Below are 25,476 nucleotides of genomic sequence, written 5' to 3'. Positions count from 1 at the left end.
AAAAGAGAGGGGGAGAGAGAGTGCAAAAGAGAGGGGAGAGAGAGAGGGGGGAGAGAGCGCAAAAAGATGGGGGAGAGAGAGAGCACAAAAGAGATGGGGAGAGAGAGAGCGCAAAAGAGAGGGGGAGAGAGAGAGCGCGCAAAAGAGAGGGGAAGAGAGAGAGAGCGCAAAAGAGAGGGGGGGAGAGAGAGAGCGCAAAAGAGAGGGGGAGAGAGAGAGTGCAAGAGAGAGGGGGAGAGAGAGAGCGCAAAAGAGAGGGGGAGAGAGAGAGTGCAAAAGAGAGGGGGAGAGAGAGAGCGCAAAAGAGAGGGGGAGAGAGAACGCAAAAGAGAGGGGGAGAGAGAGAGCACAAAAGAGAGAGGGAGAGAGAGAGCGCAAAAGAGAGGGGGGAGAGAGAGAGCTCAAAAGAGAGGGGGGAGAGAGAAAGCTCAAAGGAGAGGGGAGAGAGAGAGCAAAAAAGAGAGAGGGGGAGGGAGAGAGCGCAAGAGGTGGGACCGCTGTACTGCAAAAAATGGCCCGTGTGAACGGGCTTTAGGACTAGTTCTATATAATACATGTCATCAAAAGAGTGAAATAAACGATGGAACTATTTTTCTGTGAAAAAAAATATATCATTCCCCATGTCATAGCTATAACTTAATATGATTATATAAATCCCTTAAAAAAAAACATATTTCCCACCTATGTATCTAACTTAACCTAAATCCTATCGTGTTTCTTCAATTCCAGTTGAGGTATGATAGAAAACAGTGAGATTCTACTAGAACGAACAATCATGTATAATCATGCTGGTATATCCATATTTTAAGAATATAAGAATCTATACACACACACACACACACATACAGGTACAAATCCCCAAATCTGGAATTCCAAAAGATTAGAGCCACAATACTTATTCAGGAGGCCAGATAAATTCAAGTCTGCAATTCTATTATTTACAACTAAATTTATTTCTTACCTGGGTTATAGTCTTTTTTTCAAATGATTGTTATTTTAAATTCGCGGGCAGAATTAGGCTTGTGAGGCTTGCGCATCATAACTTCTATATGTAACCTATAACAAATAGATACATGTAGTCAATAGTATATACTATGCAAATCATCTGAACAGTATCTTAATAAACTGTACACAGCAAATGCGGATATAATCTATCATAATTACTCATCTCTATGAAAAAATTAACGGACCAATCATTAGTGTATCATTAATAATCCTATACTATAAAAGGCCAAGTGTGTTTGTCTGAAGCTGTCATGCACAGTAGAGACAGCACAAGGACAAACACACCTGGCCTTTGAGTCCTTAGCTGAAGATCTGCGCCGTGGCAGAAGTGGGCGTGAATGGGGCGTGGCCGTGTGTGAAGGGGCGTGGCCGGACGTGAAGGGGGCGTGGCCGCGCAATAGCTGGAAGATGGGAGAGAGATAGAGAGAGGGGAGAGAGATAGAGAGGGGGGAGAGAGAAAGAGAGGGGGGAGGGAGAGAGGGGGAGAGAGACAGCAAAAGACAGGGGGGAGAGAGACAGCAAAAGAGAGGGGGTAGAGAGACAGCAAAAGAGAGAAGGAGAGAGAGACAGCAAAAGAGAGGGGGAGAGAGACAGCAAAAGAGAGGGGGGAGAGAGACAGCAAAAGAGAGGGGGAGAGAGACAGCAAAAGAAAGGGGGGGAGAGAGACAGCAAAAGAGAGAGGGGGAGAGAGACAGCAAAAGAGAGGGGGGAGAGAGACAGCAAAAGAGAGAGGGGGAGAGAGACAGCAAAAGAGAGAGGGGATAGAGACAGCAAAAGAGAGAGGGGGAGAGAGCGCAAAAGAGAGGGGGAGAGAGCGCAAAAGAGAGGGGGGAAGAGAGAGCGCAAAAGAGAGAGGGGGAGAGAGATAGCAAAAGAGAGGGGGAGAGCGCAAAAGAGAGGGGGGAGAGAGCGCAAAAGAGAGGGGGGAGAGAGACAGCAAAAGAGAGAGGGGGAGAGAGACAGCAAAAGAGAGAGGGGGAGAGACAGCAAAAGAGAGGGGGAGAGAGACAGCAAAAGAGAGGGGGGATAGAGACAGCAAAAGAGAGAGGGGGAGAGAGACAGCAAAAGAGAGGGGGAGAGAGCGCAAAAGAGAAGGAAGGAGAGAGCGCAAAAGAGAGGGGGGAAGAGAGAGCGCAAAAGAGGGGGGAGAGAGACAGCAAAAGAGAGGGGGAAGAGCGCAAAAGAGGGGGGGGAGAGCGCAAAAGAGAGGGGGGAGAGAGAGCGCAAAAAAGAGAGGGTGGAGAGAGTGCAAAAGAGAGGGGTGGAGAGAGAGTGCAAAAGAGAGGGGGAGAGAGAGCGCAAAAGAGAGGGGAGAGAGAGCGCAAAAGAAAGGGGGAGAGAGAGCGCAAAAGAGAGGGGGAGAGAGTGCAAAAGAAAGGGTGGGAGAGAGAGCACAAAAGAGAGGGGGAGAGAGAGTGCAAAAGAGAGGGGAGAGAGAGAGGGGGGAGAGAGTGCAAAAAGATGGGGCAGAGAGAGGGCGCAAAAGAGATGGGGGAGAGAGATAGCGCAAAAGAGAGGGGGAGAGAGAGCGTGCAAAAGAGAGGGGGAGAGAGAGAGCGCAAAAGAGAGGGGGAGAGAGAGCGTTCAAAAGAGAGAGGGAGAGAGAGAGCGCAAAAGAGAGGGGAAGAGAGAGAGCACAAAAGAGAGGGGGGAGAGAGAGCGCGCAAAAGAGAGGGGGGAGAGAGAGAGAGCACAAAAGACAGGGGGAGAGAGAGAGCGCAAAAGAGAGGGGGGAGAGAGAGAGTGCAAAAGAGAGGGGAGAGAGAGAGCGCAAAAGAGAGGGGGGGAGAGAGAGTGCAAAAGAGAGGGGGGAGAGAGAGAGCGCAAAAGAGAGGGGGGAGAGAGAATGCAAAAGAGAGGGGGAGAGAGAGAGTACAAAAGAGAGAGGGAGAGAGAGAGAGCAAAAGAGAGGGGGAGAGAGAGAGCTCAAAAGAGAGGGGGGAGAGAGAAAGCTCAAAAGAGAGGGGGAGAGAGAGAGCAAATGAGAGGGGGAGGGAGAGAGCAAAAGAGGTGGGACCGCTGTACTGCAAAAAATGGCCCGTGTGAACGGGCTTTAGGACTAGTTCTATATAATACATATCATCAAAAGAGTGAAATAAACGATGGAACTATTTTTCTGTGAAAAAAAATATATCATTCCCCATGTCATAGCTATAACTTAATATGATTATATAAATCCCTTAAAAAAAAACATATTTCCCACCTATGTATCTAACTTAATCTAAATCCTATCGTGTTTCTTCAATCCAGTTGAGGTATGGTAGAAAACAGTGAGATTCTACTAGATCGAACAATCATGTATAATCATGCTGGTATATCCATATTTTAAGAATATAATAATCTATACACACACACACACACACACACATACAGGTACAAATCCCCAAATCTGGAATTCCAAAAGATTAGAGCCACAATACTTATTCAGGAGGCCAGATAAATTCAAGTCTGCAATTCTATTATTTACAACTAAATTTATTTCTTATCTGGGGTATAGTCTTTTTTTCAAATGATTGTTATTTTAAATTCGCGGGCAGAATTAGGCTTGTGAGGGCGCAAAATGCCAAAGTATATTGCGTCATTTTTGGCGCTAGATTTTTTGGCGCAAAGTTACGTTCGATGACGCAAATTTACTTTCACAAGCTTGTGTCTTCAATGACGCAAGTGTGTCATTTCCAGATGTTGTTAGCGCCAAAAAAAATTCTGTTTGTGTTGTGCGTCATACTTGGTGCCAAATATTTTAAGATTAAGATTTTTCAAGGATATTTGGACAAATTCTGTCCAAAATCAATGGATTCTCAGGGGTACCAAATACGATTCAGAGTAAGAGCTCCTGTGAGAAGATTTTTTCTCTCACGCATCCCAGCAAATCCAGTAAAGGCTCAGGCTTTCCTGAAGTGTGTTACAGACCTGGAGTTTTCAGGGGTAATCATGCCAGTTCCGTTTCAGAAATAGGGTCTGGGGTTTTATTCAAATCTATTCATTGTCCCAAAGAAAGAAAATTCATTCAGACCAGTTCTGGATCTGAAAATTTTGAATCGTTATGTAAGAGTGCCAACTTTCAAAATGATGACTATAAGGACTATTCTGCCTTTTGTTCAGCAAGGGCATTATATGTCCACAATAGACTTACAGGATGCATATCTTCATATCTCGATTCATCCAGATCATTATCAGTTTCTGAGATTCTCTTTTCTAGACAAGCATTACCAATTTGTCGCTCTTCCTTTTGGCCTAGCGACAGCGCCAAGAATCTTTTCAAACGTTCTCGGTGCCCTACTCTCTGTAATCAGAGAGCGGGGTATTGCAGTGTTTCCTTATTTGGACGATATCTTGGTACTAGCTCAGTCTTTACGTTCTGCAGAATCTCACATGAATCAACTAGTGTTGTTTCTTCGAAAACATGGTTGGAGGATCAATTTACCAAAGTTCTTTGATTCCTCAGACAAGGGTCACCTTTTTAGGTTTCCAGATAGATTCAGTGTCCATGACTCTGTCTCTAACTGTAACACACACTAACTTTAAGTTAGATTTTGTAGAACAAATATATGCAAAACAGTTATTACAGCAGACCATATAAATAAAGGTTGTGTCTCACATAATCTATAGTGGGTATTTTATCTGGAAATACACACATATAAACTGAGTGAGTGGAGTTTAATATGAGAGTTAAAACTGTTGTGGCCAATAAGTGAGTTAGATTGTGGTTCTCACTAAAAAGTTGTAATTGAATGAAATAACAGTTTTAACTCTGAAGGTTTAGGACTGCATAGCAAAAATATGATAAAAGGAAAAATATGGGTTTGTAGCAAACAATAAATATGAGGCAAAAATTACAAAAGAGATAATGTCCAGAAAACAAAAGAAAAAGTAACGTTTTTGTGAAAAAATGTAAAAGTGACAAAATGGTTTTATGACAAAAATATATAAGATGATATGTCCAGCAATGACTCACCTCCGGAGGGAGAAAAAGTAGCAATGGTGGTTCAGTGATTGTTTTTTAGGCAAACCGCTGAAGTAGTTTGAGGGGAGAGCAGCTTACAGAGCTGCAGCATCCTGTTCTGTGTAAACCGGAAGTGAAGGTCCGTGAAACCGGAAGTGGATAGATGACACGCAAACAGCGTGTGTTCAGTAGCACAGAGGGAAGTCAGAGTCCTCAGTACCAAGCAAGGTATTGAATGTTGCAGGCTCCTTTATAGCCAGGACTCAGTTAGGGATATATCTTTTAAAGAGACAGGCATTTGGTATTATGACACTAACAGACAAGAGACGTTTAAAATTGGTTGCAGCCTGTCGGAACCTTCAGTCTCAGTCATTCCCTTCAGAAGCTATGTGCATGGAAGTTTTAGGTCTCATGACTGCAGCATCGGACGCAATCCCCTTTGCTCGTTTTCATATGAGACCTCTCCAGCTTTGTATGCTGAACCAATGGTGCAGGGATTATACAAGGATATCACAATTAATATCCTTAAATCCCAATGTTCGACTATCTCTGACTTGGTGGTTAGATCACCATCGTATAGTTCTAAGGGCCTCTTTTGTTTGTCTAACCTGGACTGTGAGTCTTTCAGGTTGGGGAGCTTTTTGGCGATCTCTGACAGAACAAGGGGTTTGGAAATCTCAAGAGGCGAGATTACCAATCAATATTTTGAAACTCTGTGTGATTTTCAGGGCTCTTCAGATTTGGCCTCTGTTGAAGAGAGAACCGTTCATTTGTTTTCAGACAGACAATATCACAACTGTGGCATATGTCAATCATCAGGGTGGGACTCACAGTCCCCAAGCTATGAAAGAAGTATCCCGGATACTTGCTTGGGTGGAATCCAGCTCCTGTCTAATTTCTGCGGTTCATATCCCAGGTATAGACAATTGGGAAGCTGATTATCTCAGACTTTACATCCGGGGGAGTGGTCCCTTCATCCAGATGTGTTTTCTCAGGTTGTTCAGATGTGGGGTCTTCCAGAAATAGATCTGATGGCTTCTCATCTAAACAAGAAGCTTCCCAGGTACCTGTCCAGGTCCAGGGATCCTCAGGCGGAAGCAATGGATGCGTTGACACTTCCTTGGTGTTATCAACCTGCTTATATTTCCTGCCTTTAGTTCTTCTTCCAAGAGTGATCTCCAAAATCATCATGGAGCAATCGTTTGTGTTGCTGGTGGCTCCAACATGGCTTCACAGGTTTTGGTATGCGGATCTTGTTTGGATGTCCAGTTGCCAACCTTGGCCACTTCCATTAAAGCCAGACCTTCTGTCTCAAGGTCTGCTTTTCCATCTGGATCTCAAATCATTCAATTTGAATGTATGGAAATTGAACGCTTAGTGCTTAGTCATAGAGGTTTCTCTGATTCTGTGATTAAAGGGACAGTCAACACCAGAATTGTTGTTGTTTTAAAAGATAGATAATCCCTTTATTACCCATTCCCCAGTTTTGCATAAACAACACAGTTATATTAATATACTTTTAACCTCTGTGATTACCTTGTATCTAAGCATCTTCTGACAGCCCCCTGATCACATGACGTTTTATTTATTATCTATTGACTTTCATTTTAGCCAATTAGTGCAGTGTCTGCCACAATCCACGGGCGTGCTCACAATGTAATCTATAGGGTTTACCTGAACTAGCTCCCCCCTGCTGTGAAAAGCAAATACAAAAGCATGTGATTAGAGGCGGCCTTCAAGGGCTTAGAAATTATCATATGAGCCTTCCTAGGTCTAGCTTTCAACTAAGAATACCAAAAGAACAAAGCAAAATTGGTGATAAAAGTAAATTGGAAAGTTGTTTAAAATTACATGCCCTATTTGAAACATGAAAGTTTTTTTTGGACTTGACTGTCCCTTTAATACTATGTTGCAGCCTATTAAATCTGTTTCTAGAAAGATTTATTATCGAGTTTGGAAGACTTACATTTCATGGTGTTCCTCTCATAAATTATCTGGGCATTCTTTTCAAATTCCTAGAATTTTACAGTTTCTTTAGGATGGTTTGGATAAGGGTTTGTCTGCAAGTTCTTTGAAGGGACAAATCTCTGCTCTTTCTGTTTTATTTCACAGAAAGATTGCTAAGCTTCCTGATATTCACTGTTTTGTTCAGGCTTTGGTTCGTATCAAGCCTGTCATTAAATCAATCTCTCCTCCTTGGAGTCTTAATTTGGTTTAGAAAGGCTTTACAGGCTCCTCCTTTTGAGCCTATGCATTCTTTGGACATTAAACTACTTTCTTGGAAAGCTTTGTTTCTTTTGGCCATCTCTTCTGCTAGAAGAGTTTCTGAATTATCTGCTCTCTCTTGTGAATCTCCTTTTATTTTTCATCAGGATAAGGCGGTTTTGCGGACTTCATTTAAATTCTTACCTAAGGTTATGAATTCTAACAACATTAATAGAGAAATTGTTGTCCCTTCCTTGTGTCCTAATCCTAAGAATTCTTTGGAGAGATCTTTAAATTCTTTGGATGTGGTGAGAGTTCTGAAATATTATGTTGAAGCCACTAAAGATTTCAGGAAGACTTCTAGTTTATTTGTTAACTTTTCTGGTCCTAGGAAAGGTCAGAAAGCTTCTGCCGTTTCCTTGGCTTCATGGTTAAAGCTTTTGATTCATCAAGCTTATTTGGAGTCGGGTCAAGCCCCGCCTCAGAGAATTACAGCTCATTCTACTAGATCAGTTTCCACTTCGTCGGCTTTTAGGAATGAAGCTTCAGTTGATCAGATTTTCAAAGCAGCAACTTGGTTTCTTTGCATACATTTACTAAATTCTACCGTTTTGATGTATTTGCTTCTTCGGAAGCAGTTTTTGGTAGAAAAGTTCTTCAGGCAGCTGTTTCAGTTTGATTCTTCTGCTTATGTTTTAAGTTTTTTCCTTTCATTTATGAGAATAAAACTTATATTTTGGGTTGTGGATTAATTTTCTTCAGCGGAAAATGGCTGTTTTTATTTTATCCCTCCCTCTCTAGTGACTCTTGCGTGGAGTTCCACATCTTGGGTATTGCTATCTCATACGTCACTAGCTCATGGACTCTTGCCAATTACATGAAAAAAACATAATTTATGTAAGAACTTACCTGATAAATTCACTTCTTTCATTTTGGCAAGAGTCCATGAGGCCCACCCTTTCTATGGTGGCTATGACGTTTTTGTATAAAGCACAATTATTTCCAAATTCCTTTGTTGATGCTTTTTACTCCTTTCTTTATTACCTCACTGCTTGGCTATTCGTTAAACTGAATTGTGGGTGTGGTGAGGGGTGTATTTATAGGCATTTTGAGCTTTGGGAAACTTTGCCCCTCCTGGTAGGATTGTATATCCCATACGTCACTAGCTCATGGACTCTTGCCAATATGAAAGAAATTAATTTATCAGGTAAGTTCTTACATAAATGATGGGGTTTTTTTGTAAATGCTAATTAACCAAATATCATACTGGCTACCTAGTATCAATCATCAATTTGTAAATTTGCATTACTATTCTCATGTATTCCTGTTAGCTACATTATATTAGTTGCCAGTGTTTAATGATTCAGATAGAGCAGGCAATTTTAAGCAACTTTCTAATTTACTCCTATTATCAATTTTTCTTTGTTCTCTTGCTATCTTTATTTAAAAAGCAGAAATGCAAAGCTTAGGAGCCGTCCCATTTTTGGTTCAGAATCTGGGTTATGCTTGCTTATTGGTGGCTAAATGTAGACACCAATAAGCAAGCACTATCCAGGGTGCTGAACCTCAAATGGGACGGCTTCTCAACTTTGCTTATGGTTTAGGTTTAGCTTTCAACAAAGAATGCCAAGAGAACAAAGCAAATTTGATGATGCAAGTACATTGGAAAGTTGTTTAGAATTGCATGCCCTATCTGAATCATGAAATTTTAATTTTGACAAGACTGTCCCTTTAATTTTCACTGTTTGTGGAAATCATTTCTCTTAATAGTGAATTAATATTTTCTGTATAGCACACAAACTAAACAATCAAAACAACACTGTAATGGACATCAAATAGCTGTTTGTTTCATTCTGCAGCAGTGTCGGTGGATTTCATCCACATTCTCTAGAGAATTTCTGTCAGCAAATACCAAATATGTTTCCATGAGAAGCATCTGGCTGTGAAGGATGTGAATACATTTTCACTATTCCCAGCAAATTGTTGACGTCAAATGGTGTTACAAATTGGCATTTTTATATTTTCTTTAATTCTCTGAGTATTTTTTTTAAAGATGAGTAATAAAGTGTCAAGGGAACCAAACATTAGACCATTAGGAACAATATTTTTATTTTATCTTTTGCCAAAACTGTTTTGTTAAAGCTCCAAGAACTTGATTATTTATATTTCAATAATCAAGTACAAAAGGAGCCACTTCTCTACCACTACTACAATGGGTTAAATTCATGAATGCTTATTTTGTTGTCAAGGGGCCTTGTCATAATGGCAAGCTTATGTTGAAATTTGTCTTGGCAATATCACATACTTAAAAAGGTGCTGTTCGTAGGCGTTCAGGGGCGTTCTTGGGGCGTTGTTGCGATACCTAAACCACAATCGCTATTACTATATTATTAAATATTTTAAATATTTCTGGATGAAATTTATTTTATATTCATATTTATTGGTACCTTTTATATATATAAAATATTAGAGTCCAGCTTTAGTATACATTTTGAATGTTTGTTGGTCTGGGAATATCTGCCACTCTCAAAGCAAAATCCATCTGCCACTACATCAGTTACACCAGGTCTGTAGAAACCATGGGCCATATAGCATTTGTGGGGCCCTGGGCAAGCCAAATTTGCGGGGCCCCACATCTCAGTACTCTGATTCCCCTCGCCCTGTATGAATTGCTCCATGTATAGCCCACATGTGTCCCAATATTCAGTGTTATCTTTATAAAGAATAACAGTATATATTACACCTCCCTGGGCAGGTGCCCCTCCGCAAGCCTGGCCCACAGCCTCCCTTGTGTGCTACTCACCATACCCATCCCTTGATAAAACGATCCTGTATTTGTCCAGAAACCTGAGATAACACACCCCCTCCCACTGTACAAAAGAAAAAAAAAAGACCCTCTAAATTTCATTATAAAATTGCCCTCTGTTATATTTTGTAACTATAACATATTTTGTTTATTTTATGTATATGTTTAATCAATATCTTATTCAAGTTGCAATAAATAGAAAAGATAATTAGCAGTATTCTGCTTTGATTAATTTAGTTTTCAATATAAGGTTTTTCATTATACTTTATGACACTATATTACATGCTTTTATCTCCATCATATCTCAAATGAGTATTGCTTTGACACTATTACATAAATGCATCTATTGGGACTCTGTAAACGTCCGCCACTAGAGAAACAGTTACATTACTGTGTTTGCTGCCCGACTAAACCCTGCGCAACAATTCCATATGGCTAGGTAAAAACTGAAATATCACTACTAGAATGACTATGAAAAGCTGTAAAGGAAAAATTATATTTAGTAAACTCCTTAGTATTATAGATAGTTACTCTGTATCTCTGATCTATTTTTTTTAAGCATGTGTAGTACCATGTTTATAGGAAAGCCAACTAAATAGAAAATTAAAATAGTTTTGTACTGAGTTGTCATCAGTGATATGTGGTCATATGACAAAATGAATAAACGTTATTTTAATAGCACAAATGCTTTTTTGCATAGGTATTAACTAAGAACATGTGTAATCTCCTCTAAGAACCATAATACATTGCGGTTCATGAACAGGTTAAGGTTGTTGAGCCATTGGGGCCTATTTATTAAAGGTCTTGTGGACCTGATCCGACAGTGCGGATCAGGTCCGCAAGACCTCGCTGAATGCGGAGAACAATACGCTCTCCGTAGTCAGCATTGCACCAGCAGCTCACAAGAGCTGCTGGTGCAATGCCGCCCCCTGCTGACTCGCGGCCAATCGGCCACCAGCAGGGAGGTGTCAATCAACCCGATCGTTCTCGATCGGGTTGATTTCCGGCGATTCCTGTCCGCCTCATCAGAGCAGGCGGACAGGGTTATGGAGCAGCGGTCTGAAGACTCGCCAGAAACACGGGCCCACAAGCTCCGTTCGGAGCTTGATAAATGGGCCCCATTGGGTATTTTATGATTGCATTTTCTCTCTTTAAGCAAAATAAATTATTCATCTTGTTTTACTATATATTTTGTATTTCTCTTTATTACCTGCAAACAAATAACCCAAAAGATACTTAGACAGATTACAAGTGAAGCGCAAAAAAATGATAACTATTGTGCACTAACAACGCTTGAACGCAATCAATAACGCTTTTTTTTTTTAGCTCAAATTGCAAGTTGAAAATAATATAATAGCACTCAAGTGAAAGTCTAGGGCATGCTAAAATGTCTGCATATCTGATAGTTTGTGTGCGCTAAATCCCTCACATAATAGACTTCTTTAGGGGGTGCTCTCAAAAACTCATGTTGAATATCACTCGAGTGCTAAGCCAAAGGTTAAATAGTAGAGTTCTTCACTTACTTTTAAACCAGAATTTTCTATTGAAATATAAGTTAAAAACACTGCGTACATACACATACATTAATATGTGCAAACACACACATACATGAACATAAACATAGACCATATCCCTTTTTCATAGACAATTTATTTTATTTTTTATTTATTATTTTATATATTTTTCTGTAGTTTAGCAGTCGTCTTCCCCCCCCCCCGCATCCCCCACCTACGATCTCTAATGTAGAGTCCCCCTCACCCGGATTCATAATTTTTCTGTAGTGTAGCGTCTCATCCCTCCCTCTCCCATCCACATTTCATTTTCTGTAGTTAGGGTGCCGTCCTCTGGCACAAACGAAGATCATTGCAGAAAGACACACAGACAGTGTCACTGTCTGTAATTATCAGGTAGTCTGAACTCATAGGGTAACGGAGCCCAGGAAGAGCAAGTCTTGGTTGTCACTTGACAATGAGACTGTTGGAGCTTCCTTAAGGGCCAGCGTATTTATACATTATGCAGTATGATGGGCTATGTGCTTCATGATGTATATATACTTCGGAATGTGTGTTAAAGGATCATTCCAGACAAAATTGGAATCCACAGGGATGCATTTCAGTTTTGAATAGAAGCATTTTTGTAATGTACATATATTAGCAAAAATGCTTCTTATAAAAGTTATAGCTGTTTCAAATGTATATTTAAGTATGCACCGTGCACCAGCATTTTGAACACAGCACTTGTTCAGAGAGCCTAAGAACTCAATTTGTGATACAAGCCCTACTGAAACTCTGAGCAGCTACAGTATGGGTTAAACATAGAGTTAAAGTTAGCTACAGGGCAATAGTGCACTACTGGGACCTAGTTGAACACATCTAGGGAGCTAATGACAAGAGGCAAATGTATTTAGCTACTTGTCTTAGACCACTGCTTCCTAACTTTTGTTTACAGCGAGCCTAAAGGCTCATGGGGAAAGAGCTGCATTTGCAGCTTAATAAATTAGCCCCTAAGAGTTCAATCATCGTTGCATGCCATTCTTGGAGTGTGGGCAATAACATCTATTTCCATCTACTTCCGATTGATTTAGCATTATTTAAATACATTTTTAGTAACTGCAAGTCTGCAAACAAGCTTTATAGAAATTTCTCTGTTGTTTCTTCAAAATTGCAATCATTGGGTACAGAGTAAAGATGAGGCCTAACAGCTCTTTTGCAAAATGATGTATAACTCCCCAGAGGGGTAAAAAAGGTGGGCAAGACCACCAAATATGCAACACCATTGCCTGTACCATACATTACTTCCAACACTTCCTGGACCATGTATGGTATATAGGAGACTGCTTGGTGTGAGCTACCATCACAGAAGTATTTTTGTATTTAGTTCTAACAATTGAGGAGACACCAATAATGTTTTAATATACTTCCATATTCCCAATTTTGAGCATCTACCTGGTGGCCTAACTCTACCATTATACAGATTAAACTATGAGTGCCTTTAGGTGCCGTTTTAGTGGTATATTTGTTCAAAGTGTGAGTTTCTGTGTGCAGCTAGATTTGTGCATAGAGCTACAGCTGGGCATATTTAAGTTATCTGGCAAATGACCCATCTCCATTGTCATTTGTTTCCTAACTGACTTCCCTATTTTCCAGAAAATGAAAGATAGGTTAGGTGTTACCTGCGTCTTTCCTCAGGACCAGACTAGGTAGGATGCCCCACTTTTAAGAGAATATTTAGTTTATATACCTGGGTTGGTGGTTATAACACTGTCCCAGTTTTAGAAGAAGCCCTTAAGTACTGGGTATTGGTTGATTATTTGCAGTCTGTACTATCAGTCCAGCATAGAGGACCTACTTTTGAATTTTGCAGAATATGTGTTTCTAGGGCAACCCATACCTTGCAGCTGCTACAGTGTTAATCCATTCTATAATGTGTTGGAGTATATAAATTACATATTATTTAATTTTTACTTTCATGTACCTTGAAATGTTTAGCCAGCATTATGAATTAGAAGCAGTGTGAAAAAAAGCTTGTAATTAAATATAGGTGTTTAATCTGTTCAATGAACTATGGGTTTTTTTTAATGAGCTTTATTAAACTAATTCTGCAAACCATAGAATAACTAATAAGCAAAGCCAACTTACATCAAAACCGTTTGTTTACAGAATGCTATAAGGTAAATTAGGGTGTCAATTTATTCCAGGGTTGATGGGCGTCTTTAGTTCAGTAAGTTCTTGGGTAGAATGGTAGGGCATTCTATTAACAACTGATCTTAATGTGTCCCAAGTTCTCAGTCCCCTTAGTTTATAATTGCTCTGATTCTACATTTTTCTTCCTATTATTGCATTAACCAGATAAGGTAGAGATTTAGCACAGTGTATGTAGTTTTTACATTTATGTGGGCTGGTTGCTGCATGAGCACTCCCTTACTAAGTATTGGTGAAGTAATCCACGCAAGCCAGAGTGCCTCATAAAATTGATATTTTTTTAGCTTGAATGGCTTCCAGGGTTACCTGGGGGGGTGGAAGTTGATAAACAGATGAGGAGGGTGGTGGGAAGATGGGAGAAGAGGGTTAAATCCCCTCATTGTTGTCCAAAAAAGTCATAACAGCCTTCTTCCTGGTGTCCAAAATTAATGTGTGCTACTATATATTGACTACTTTTTTAGGTAGTGGTAATTTGCAGAAATGTTGAGACCTGCAATATCTATTCTGCTTTAGTTGGGATTACCTGGGATTTCCAATGCCAGGGTATCAGAGCTTTTGAGATGTTAAGAATGATGTACAGCAAAGACTGTATTGTTCTGGTTCTCATCTTAGGAACTGTCAGGATTTTCCCCAACCCTGAGTTGTTTCTAATGAGAAAGGTTAAACAGATCACAGCTGTAGATTTAAGGTGGTTTGTACTACTCAAGAATGAACTACTGATATTGAAAATCAATAGCTATAATCCTGAGTGAATTATTTTCAATTGAGAATTAGATTGAAATAATATAGTTATTCAATCCACATAGAGGCTTATTACAAGCAGTGCTTAGTAATGGTAATAACTTATACTTCAGGATAACCGAGAGGTAATGAAAGGTATGTGATAACTCTTGAGCAGGTATTAAGAGTTAAAAGTGAAACAGTCTCTGCCAGACATGGGAGAACTCTTTTTGACATACACTATACTCGCACTGAGAAGTTCTTCAAAACTTCAGGTAAGAGAGAGAGAGGATTGGGTCTGTGCTGTTAACTGAGCAGACGTAGGAAGCTGAAGTCTCCTTAGCAGCGGTTGCTGTGTGCTGACAGCGTGTATCACTGATGTCTCCTATTGCAGCGGTTGCTGTGTGCTGACAGCGTGTATCGCTGATGTCTCCTATTGCAGCGGCTGCAGATCGCAATTAGAACGGAGCAAAGTGGTCGTGAGCCGGCAGTGTTAGGCTTGAGTGACAGCTGACGTCACACGCCGCTCCTCGCTAGATTCGGAAAGAGTTTATAACTCCAAGACAGACTGTTGCGGTAAGTTTGTAATCCAAAATACATATGATGGCACAAATGTAGATTGTCGGTCTGTTACTAGTTATACATCAGATGCAGAAACCAACAGGTGGAAAGTGATCAACTAGATCAGCGATATTTCAGTGGATCTTGTCACATCCAGAGTAGAAAGATAAGTCGTGCACAATCCTGAAAAGTACACTGGTTACTTATTCACATAGTTGATGAGATCAGGATTGTTTAGTATTAAATTGTAGAGAGCTCAGGGTATATAGACTACTTGTCATGAAGTCTAAACAATTACTAAGCACTAGGAACAGGGCGTAGGTTAGATTTATAGATTCAGAGTGAGGCTGATGTCATAGAAGGAGGGAAACTGAATAGATTCCTGACAGGAACAGACAAAAACAAAATGAATCCCTGGGTTTTTTGGAACTATAACGTCTAATACTTTACTCATTGTGCTCATAATTTCCAGCCAAAGATTTACAATTTCTTTACTGCCTAACCAAATATAGGTTATTGACCCCTCTTCAAAAAAGTCCCTCCAGCATTTTCCAGTTAACGTTGGGTATATATGTTTCAGTCTACTAGGTGTAAGATACCATCCTTGTTAGGTATTTGAAAATTGTTTCCTGAACTTGAGACCAAAGCAGTCTTGGTGATTAGAAATGCTTTATGCCATTCTTTTGCACTTATGTCTTCTTATTCTCCATTAAACTTTTAAATGTATGAGGGGAGAGAGCCCCCTGTGGGCTGCAACATCAGTTTGTATAGGATAGAAATGATACATTTCAGGGTTAGTTGAATTAAAGTGATGGTAAATTTGCCTCCATAACTTTACATATTCTGAAAGCTCTTGTCATTACTAGCATATTGATCTGCTTATTTAGTTGAAATCTCAATTAAACTTCTAAAAATCAGCATTTTTTTCAGGCTCTGTTACCTGATTTTATACAGCCCCTGTCAGAGATTTTCAGAGTGTAGTATTTGATTGGCATCTCTTTCAGCCAATAGGAGCCTCACCATGCGCCCCATGGATTTTACTCACAGCACGCTCCTGTGCTTGTAACTCTGCCTGGAAGTGCAACTGCGCAACTCAATACGCTATTTGCGCAACTAAAACAGTGAGGCCGCTAACGGGTACAGGTATTTAGTTGCGCAAATAGTGTATTGAGTTGCGCATGCGCAGTTGCATTTCCAGGCAGAGTTACAAGCACGGGAGCGTGCTGTGAGTAAAATCCATGGGGCGCATGGTGAGGCTCCTATTGGCTGAAAGAGATGCCAATCAAATACTACACTCTGAAAATCTCTGACAGGGGCTGTATAAAATCAGGTAACGGAGCCTGAAAAAAACGCTGATTTTTAGAAGTTTAATTGAGTTTTGAAATAAATAAGCAGATCAATATGCTAGTAATGACAAGAGCTTTCAAAATATGTAAAGTTATGGAGGCAAATTTACCATCACTTTAAGCACAATTGCCCAAAGGATGTTATAGGGTGTGTTTTTTTTTATTCCTGCTTTTATGTTTCTAGGTAGTAGTTTATTTGTGCTAATGAAACCATAATTAGAATATGTCTGGACTCCAGTATTGCAGCTCCTTCTAAATGTTCAGTCTTCGCTAATTAGTGATATTGTGAAAAACAAACACTCCCAGGTGGTAACCTGTTTGGGTGTGCCATGCCCCACCCCCTAGGACCAGTTCAAGTTTTTCTCAGTGTGGCACACTTGGTGATTGTGGTGTAGACATAGACTATGTTTTTATAACTAAATACCTCAAAACTACTGACATCGTCATATAAAATTCTGTACCTTAACTTAAAGGGATAGTAAACACCTTGTAATTACAAGACATTTCTGTTCTGTTGCTAAAGGATAACATATCAGCCAAGTCTTAACATTTGTAAAACAAGTTAACATCCTTTTTACTGCAATTATTTTTTAATATCCAAATTCCACCTATCATGTGCCTTATTTGGTGGAGCTAATCTGGGCTTTAGTCTTCTGACAACAAAGCTAGTCACTGTTTTAACGTTAGTATAAAGATAATTGTTTTGCAGTTGTTATCAGTTAAAGATAATTAGGGACAGATATGTAATAGGGTTAGACTTGACAAATCATGGTCTTATGGTTAACAATTGGTCCATTTTCAGAGCTAAATCACATGAAAATGGAGTTAAATAAATAATGAAAGTATATTGCAAAGTTGTTTTATTATACATAACTAAGCATTTTATATAAAAATCTCAAGGTGTTTATTGTCCCTTTAGAGGGCCACTATAGAATAAAACGTATCTTGTTAGAACATTTTAATTTTAACACTAGAGTAAGAAAGGCAGTGGATTTTCATGTTGGTTTTAATTTATGATGTTACTAGGGGCATGCAAATTTCACCTTGAAAGAATGACAATCCCTCAAATATACTGTAGGTGCTATTGGAGGTATGGGATTGTTATGGTATAACCCGGATACCAAGGGTTAATACCAGATGAAAGATGTCCTGAATATGGGATCAGCAACTCACAACCCAGCTAATTCCACCCTCAGAAGGGGAAGACACCCTTTTTCATGATACAATAGAATTACATTACTTAAGCAGATAAACAATTTAAACACAAGAAGACAATTGAGTCCTTCTTATCACCTAGCAGTGAATGCTTATCACATAAACTTAATTACAGTACACAATATGCTAGGAAACCTGTCTCAGAAAATAGTTTCTCAAAACTGAACAGAGTTAACCCTTCCAGTACTGACAGAGGGGTCTGTCACATGGCTCCCTCCTGGTGGGACACTCCGGCAGACCCGGCTTGACCCTTTGGCGGGTCAACTTGGGGATGACCGGACTAGGAGGTGGTAGGCATGTCAGTTTGCCGGGACAATCCATCTGTATTCCCGTTATGAGAGAGAATTCCTGTCCGTATAAATAAGGGTTCACCTTCTTCAGTGCCCAGACCAGGGCTAAACAGTCCTTCAAAATCTCATCAGCTTCTTTACGAGTTTTTTGTACCTGCTCTTTATAGGTATCCACAATCCCTTCATACTGACATAGGGTGCCCTTGAGTTGCTGCACCTCACTATGAGCCAGCGTCAGCTTCTCCTCCAGTGTCGCTAAGTTTGTCTTTAATGTTTCATGTTCCATTCTCAAGCTGGTGTTTTCTGCAGTCTGTCGGTGCAGCTTGTCTAGCAGAGATTCCCGTTCTAAACGCGCTTTTTCCTCTGCGCTCCTCTTTCATCCTCTACTTGACTCTTCTCCTTCATCAGCGCATTGTAATGGGACTTCCACGTATCAATGGCGGATAGAGATTTACTGAGCTCAGCAGCAGGTGGGTCAGTCTCTGCGGCACGGATCTGGGCACAGGTAGTCACAGGGTTAACATGGGTGGGACCCATGGGAGCATAGGCAGAAACAAGGGGGGCCAAGTTATTTCCAAGGAGAACATCAGCAGGTAAGTCCTTCATGACCCCCACATTCACAGGTCTAGCGCCCCCCCCCCAATCCAAATGTACCTGGGCAACAGGTAGGCGGAACACAGTGCCCCCTGCTACCCTCACAGCCACAGTGTCTCCAGTGTGCTGTTTCTCAGACACCAAGTTCTTTTGAAGCAAGGTCATGGTAGCACCAGTATCCTGTAGACCACTGACCTCCTTCCCATTCACTTTAACCAGTTGCCGGTTATTCCGGTGGGCAGCTTGCACGGGGTCTGCTTCATGTAGGATGCCCCAGCATTCTTGCTCCTCTGCGTAGTGGGCCGCAGGCTGAGGGTTACGTGGGATTCCGCCGGCGGGTCTTCTCCAGGACTGTGCTTGGTTCGCTGTGTTTAGGGGACACTCTGGTCTTTTGTGCCGAAGTTGCTTACATCCAAAGCACCGAATAGGTTGTGAGTAGCCCCGTGAATTGAACCGGGCTCTCTGAGAATAGTTCGTGGCTGGAGGCCGTGTGGTAGAGCGGTGTGCCGGGGGTTGGTAACTGGTAGCTGCTGGGGTGACTGTGGGTCGGTACTCCACTCTGGCAGGGGGCTTAGTGGTAGCAGTGTCCAGTTTGCGGGTATCTGTATACTCATCTGCCAAGCAAGCAGCTTCATGCAGGGTGGAGGGTTTACAGTCCCAAACCCACTCTCATACTCCTGCGGGTAACTTGTCGAAGCAATGTTCCAACAGGAATAGCTGCAGCACCTCTTCCCCAGATACGGCTTGGCACCCCGCTATCCAGGGAGCTGCTGTGCGGTGCACCTTACATGCCCACTCGACGTAGGAATCTCCAGCTAGTTTAACAGTGTCTCTGTACCGCCTCCTGTATGCCTCCGGTGTAATCGCATACCTGGAGAGCAGAGCCTCTTTTACAGCATTATAATCCCCGACTTCCTCATCTGGAATGGACCGAAAAGCCTCGCTGGCCTGGCCGGATAATTTTCCAGATAATATCCTGACCCAGTCCTCTGTAGGTACCTTGTGTAGTGCACATTGCCTCTAAAAATCCGCAAGGTACCCATCAATCTCTCCTTCTGTTTCCAGGAAGTTTTTAAAAGATGCAAAATATACTTTTCTCTTTTCCACTGGGGTTGCTGTGACTTGGGCTGCTGCAGCGCCGCTTTGGCGAAGTAGGTTGGCCTCCACAGCTGCTATGACCCGGTCAATAATTTCGGCAGATGGGTTGGGGCCATAATGTGCCAGTCTTATTTTAACTGCCCGATCAAAGCTTGCTTTTTCGGGGGTTCTGTCTGATATGCTGGGCCCATTGGTTCCTTCGGTCCCTGGTACTCCTTCCATCTTGGTCAGTATTGTAATAATCCCCCTCTTCCTGAGGTTACTGGCTTGTGTAGTTGCTCTTCTGGGCGATGAGGATCATCCCGTCGCTTGCCACCAATTGTTATGGTATAACCCGGATACCAAGGGTTAATACCTGATGAAAGATGCCCTGAATGTGGGATCAGCAACTCACAACCCAGCTAATTCCCCCCTCAAACATGAGACTAGGCTCCACATTTAAGGTAAAAACAGAATGCACTTTATTGAGGGCTATATGCCCAGTATTTATGCAGGTCTGAGACCAGATGGGGGTTTGGCAGTATTGTACATTAGATAGAGGGAAGACGCCCTTTTTCATGATACAATAGAATTACATTACTTAAGCAGATAAACAATTTAAACACAAGAAGACAATTGAGTCCTTCTTATCACCTAGCAGTGAATGCTTATCACATAAACTTAATTACAGTACACAATATGCTAGGAAACCTGTCTCAGAAAATAGTTTCTCAAAACTGAACAGAGTTAACCCTTCCAGTACTGACAGAGGGGTCTGTCACAGGGATTCTCTGAAATATAGGAGCAGCCACATTTACCTTTATGTCTACATTAGCTTGGACCATAATAAGAATGGAAACACAGGTAAGGATGAGCGCTAAATCAATAACCATTTACAAAATCTAAAAAGCACAGTGAATAGTTAATATAAGTTAGTTTACTTCAATAATAAATCATAAAATATCCTATAAAAGACCAAGCATACATACAAAGAGTATAACAATGAAAATGTTCCAGTAGAAAAGACATTTAAATAAATTGTAAGTTATTGAATAAACCTTCTATATCAAACAAAGTCAGAATGTTAAACTTTAGTTCTTCTTTTCCGCTTTAGGTTGATTTTAACTTGTCGTGTTACTCGAAGTGATCAACTGTCGGCTCAGCGTCCTCTTTTTTTCTGAGTGCACCTCCAGGTCATGTGACCTTGCTTGACCCTATAAGATGCTTGGTGCTCTGTGACACACTATCAGTGGGTGTGTTTATGAGTAACTCTGGGAACTGTGTAATGTACTCCAGGAATAGATTCAGCTTATAGTGGTTTGTTTAGTATAGTCTTCACACTGCTGTTAAACAGTGTGTAACCTTGATAGTGGCTCCACAGCGAGAGGTTGAATTATAAAATGGCTCTGCCACCCAGGGTAAATACTGCACACAACTGGCTCCACAGTGAATACTTCCAACTGAGTAATCACCCCAGCTAGGTTTCTCTGCCAGTGTTAAATACAATGAGCTCTCATTTACGCATTTTGGCCTGTAACAAAATGCTCACTGTCTATCAGATTGTGAAATATTTAGTCTGGCAATCAGTGTTCATTGGTTCGTTAATTTAGTTTTCAGCCAATCGACCATAGTTTCTAGTGAGTTCAATGTATGGTCTATAGGTTGATTGACATATCATATGACCAAGCCCCTTTTACTCTACAATAATTCAGTGACTTTAAAGGGCCATAATACCCAAATGTTTAAACACTTGAAAGTGATGCAGTATAGCTGTAAAAAGCTGACTAGAAAATATCACCTGAACACCTCTATGTAAAAAAAGAAAGATATTTTACCTCAAAAGTTTCTCAGTAGCCACATCCCATTGTAAAGGACTTCTAAGCAGCATATTAGTATGTCTGTCCTGGGACAGCCGAAAGGATGAGCCTTGTGCACTCTCATCTTATTTCACCAATCAGGTAAAGGAAGTTTACTATGAATTCTCATGAGAGTTAAGTCAAATCTCATGAGATCACAGTAAAAGAGTTCATGACCTCAGCAAAGCTGATGCTGATTGGCTGCTGTTCATTTCTTCATTTTTTATTTATTTTTTTCCCTGCAGCTGGGAGCAGCTGAGTATAACTTTTTACACAGAACTTACTCTGCTGAGCTGAGGAGATTGTGAGGTAAAATATCTTCCTTTTTTACATAGAGATGCTCAGGTGATATTTTCCTGTCAGCTTTTCCAGTTATACTGCATCAGTTTCAAGTGATTTAGCATATGAGTATTATGTCCCTTTAATTCACATGCTCAGTTTATCACAGTCAGAATATTTTTCTAAGCTGATGGAAATATTAAAATGATACTTTATAAAAAAGATTACAATGATACTTTGTAATAAACTATTTATCTAACAAACTTTACAGAATGATACTATATAAATGACTAATTGTTGATGGATCATATTAAATAAATACTGGCTATACATATATAAGAAAAGTTTAGCAGCAAGCCTACATGCTATAGGATGAGTGGCCAAACATATTGCAGTCTAGACTATCATATAATTATACTGTGGATACAATAATCTTACAAATAAATGCAATATAAGTTTATATGATGCACTAGTGATATATCTCTTCTACTTTATTTCCAAAGATTTAGAATTTTTAAATTATTTTTGTTGAAGAGACAGATGTAATGATGATTCTAAAATTATAGCACTCATAAAATATCCAAATCTGAACATGTGTTAAGTCCACAGTATTTGGTTTTCTAGTCACATACCCTGTTACTACACAGATACTCAACGCATCTAGAGATGTAGTGGACCATGTGACAGGTGGTTCTCCAAGTCCCTCTGAGTATAAAGTTTATTCAAAGATCATCAGTGAAGAGGTGAATATTTTCCCTCAACCAAGTGAGTCACTGAGACTCTTCCCCTGGGATCATTGCCATAGTGAAAATCTTTTTTTAGATTCATATCTGACAAAGAGATCTGCAATTATTTGGATTAAATTAAATATATTGTACTACAAACCTTACTGTGTTCATAAACTTTCCTGCATGAGTCATGACAAACTGGTGAACAATTCGTTTTTTGTTTCTTAATATTTTTTTTAATGAAAATAAATAATCAAAGATTAATTGCTATGTAAATACTTATCATGCCTTCAATATATCAGACGTTGTTCTAAAGGGAACAATGAGTAGTAAAATAACTTTTGCATTTGATGCATCTCATTATTTACTATTATATTTAAGCTTATAGGCCTCCATTACATATAGACAGGGCAGCCATCAGGGGGTGACAGGGGTGACTCCTGTCAGGGGCCCAATGAGCCAGGGGGGCCCCATGAGGCAAAAACTAAAATAAAATAAAAATAATTTTTTTTTTTTTTTTTAAATTTTGTCAACCACCAGTGGGTACTACAGCTGATTGCTAATTGAGCATGGGAAATGTTATTACAAGGAGTAAATTATTAGCATTTGAGAGGATTTCTTAGTGTGCACTAAACCACTATGCTCAGTGTGAGACAGACTAGGCACTTTGTACAGTGTGTGCCTGAGTCAGACAGCAGATCACTTTCATTTGAAGAGGAGGCAGGACTTACTTAGCAAATGTTTTTTATTTCTTTGTGCAATTTTGGATTGTAACCTCAGTGTGGTAGTAGTTGCATGGTGGGGCTAGGGGTCCATAAAAACACTTTTTTTTGCAGAAGTGTATTTATGATTATTTGACAATGCTGTAGAAATTCTATATTTAAAACCATGCAGAAATGTTTCCTCCTCAGTACACAAATGGTAGGTGCCCTTTTGGCAGATATGCATTTTATATATATATATATATATATATATATATATATATATAACATTCCAGTTTACTGCCCCTTTATGCAAGGACTTTCCTGATGCAAGGAGGCATTTTATCTAAGATTTTTACATCTGCATAAAATGTTATACTCTTAGACTAAGATTGCTCAGTGTTTGAAATGAGACAGGTTAACTTAAAACTGTTCAGTTTACACTGCAGCTGACTTAGTTTTGAAATACATACCAACAAGCTTAAATCCTGCATTTAACCAGATCTAATGGTATGAGTACCACAGCTTATGGTCCCATCAAGATCATATAGAGTACAGCATTTTCAAAATCCATAAGTACAGCTGACAGATGGGAACATTTGTACACTATATTTGAAGTGGTGCTCTTGGTTGGGGAAAATGGGGAAAAACAATTAAAAAACAAACATATGTCAACCTTTTAAAGGTACACCACACTAAAAGTATTAACAGCGCAGCTTGGTAGAGTGGTGGATGTGGATTAATAGTAGTTAGAAAAGGAGATATATTAAAAAAGATTAAAAATAATTATAGGTAACTAGATTACTAAATTAATTTTGCAACAATTGTACATCAGTAAAAATATTCATACAGATTAATATAAATTCATATATAAAATAGTTGATACCAAAAAGAACAAAGGAAAAAATAAATAAATAAAAATAAATAAAAACGCTGATGATTTGGTATTACCCACTGTAGGGAAGTGTTCTTAGGAGTATTCACTTATGGTAATGTTAGTTGCAAGGTTTTATGTTGCCAACTCCTATTCACAGGCTTTTGAAAATGAGGTGCAGCTGTTTCCAGAGGCTTGTTTCCAAACGTTCTCTTAAATGTGAATCCTAAGGCGAAAAGAAGAGACAGCGCAACCCCACATCAAGGTAGTAGTTTCACAGATTTTAATCAACACACAAAAGTAATGCACTTACAGACAGATTAAAAAGATGCTGCATTAATCCCTTTATAGGGAAAAAGAAGCAAGTCCCAGTTCTCTCAGGAATCTCTTCCGGTCACAGCTTTCAGTACTGCTGCTTCGATATTGCTTACACACAGTCTCAGTGTATCAGAGCCGTCCTTGGCTCCGCCCCCAACGCGTTTCGTCTGCGCTCTCCAGACTTTCTCAAGAGGAAGTGATGATGCCTAATACGCTCCCATGCATCACTATTTACATCCGCTCGTTACTTCTGATTGGATGCTAACTGTCCTATCTGATAGCGGTATGCGGACAAGCCTCTCTTGGTTACAGGCAATAACGTAAATTCCGCTTAGGGCAGAGCAAACATAAAGTCTTTCATATCGACATCAGATATCTTTTAGATATTAAACTAATATAAATATAACTTAATAAACATAGTAAAATCTAATGACATCTAATACATTATAAACATTGTATAAAACACAGATTAATATGATAATAAAAAGCAATTTTTTGCATATTATAAAAAAACGACTAATACTTATACAAGGAAATTCATACTTAAAACACATTCTTCTTAATGAAACTCAAACAGTTAATCCGAATTCATTCAAATTATTTTGAAATATTTTTCTTAAAGGAACATTGTTCCTTTAAAGGGGCCATTGTTGCATGTGCAGCCTCATCAGTAAGGGTGATAGTGTTTATAATTGGGATCATTCTAAAGAATTTAAAATTAAAGATAGAGCTTCATGTGTATCCATATATGCGGTGTATTATCTCATGTGTGATTGTAATTTGATTTACGTGGGAAGAACAAAAAGGAAAGTCAAACGCCGCATATATGAACACATTGAGAACATAACAAAGGGATACGAGAACCATAGTGTATCTGAACACTTTAGGAGGGTGCATAATAAAAATCCAAATAACTTGAAGGTGAAAATCCTAGAGATTATACCACAGACAGTGGGTAATGAGCAACAGAGATTAATGCACCTTAGAAAATGCGAAACTAAATGGATCCATTTGCTTAATTGTATGGCCCCAAAAGGGTTAAATGTCGACATAGACTTGCAAGCCTTTATGTTTTAAATTAGTAACTCTTTTTTTCTTAAATATAGTAATCAATTTTAATGGACTTCTGTATTAACTCTTTCTTTTGTAATGTAGGTTCCTTTAAGAAAAATATTTCAAAATAATTTGAATGAATTCGGATTAACTGTTTGAGTTTCATTAAGAAGAATGTGTATTAAGTATGAATTTCCTTGTATA

The sequence above is a fragment of the Bombina bombina genome, chromosome 5, assembly GCF_027579735.1.
Source record: "Bombina bombina isolate aBomBom1 chromosome 5, aBomBom1.pri, whole genome shotgun sequence".
Lineage (NCBI taxonomy): Eukaryota > Metazoa > Chordata > Amphibia > Anura > Bombinatoridae > Bombina > Bombina bombina.
This window is presented reverse-complemented; position numbering follows the sequence as displayed.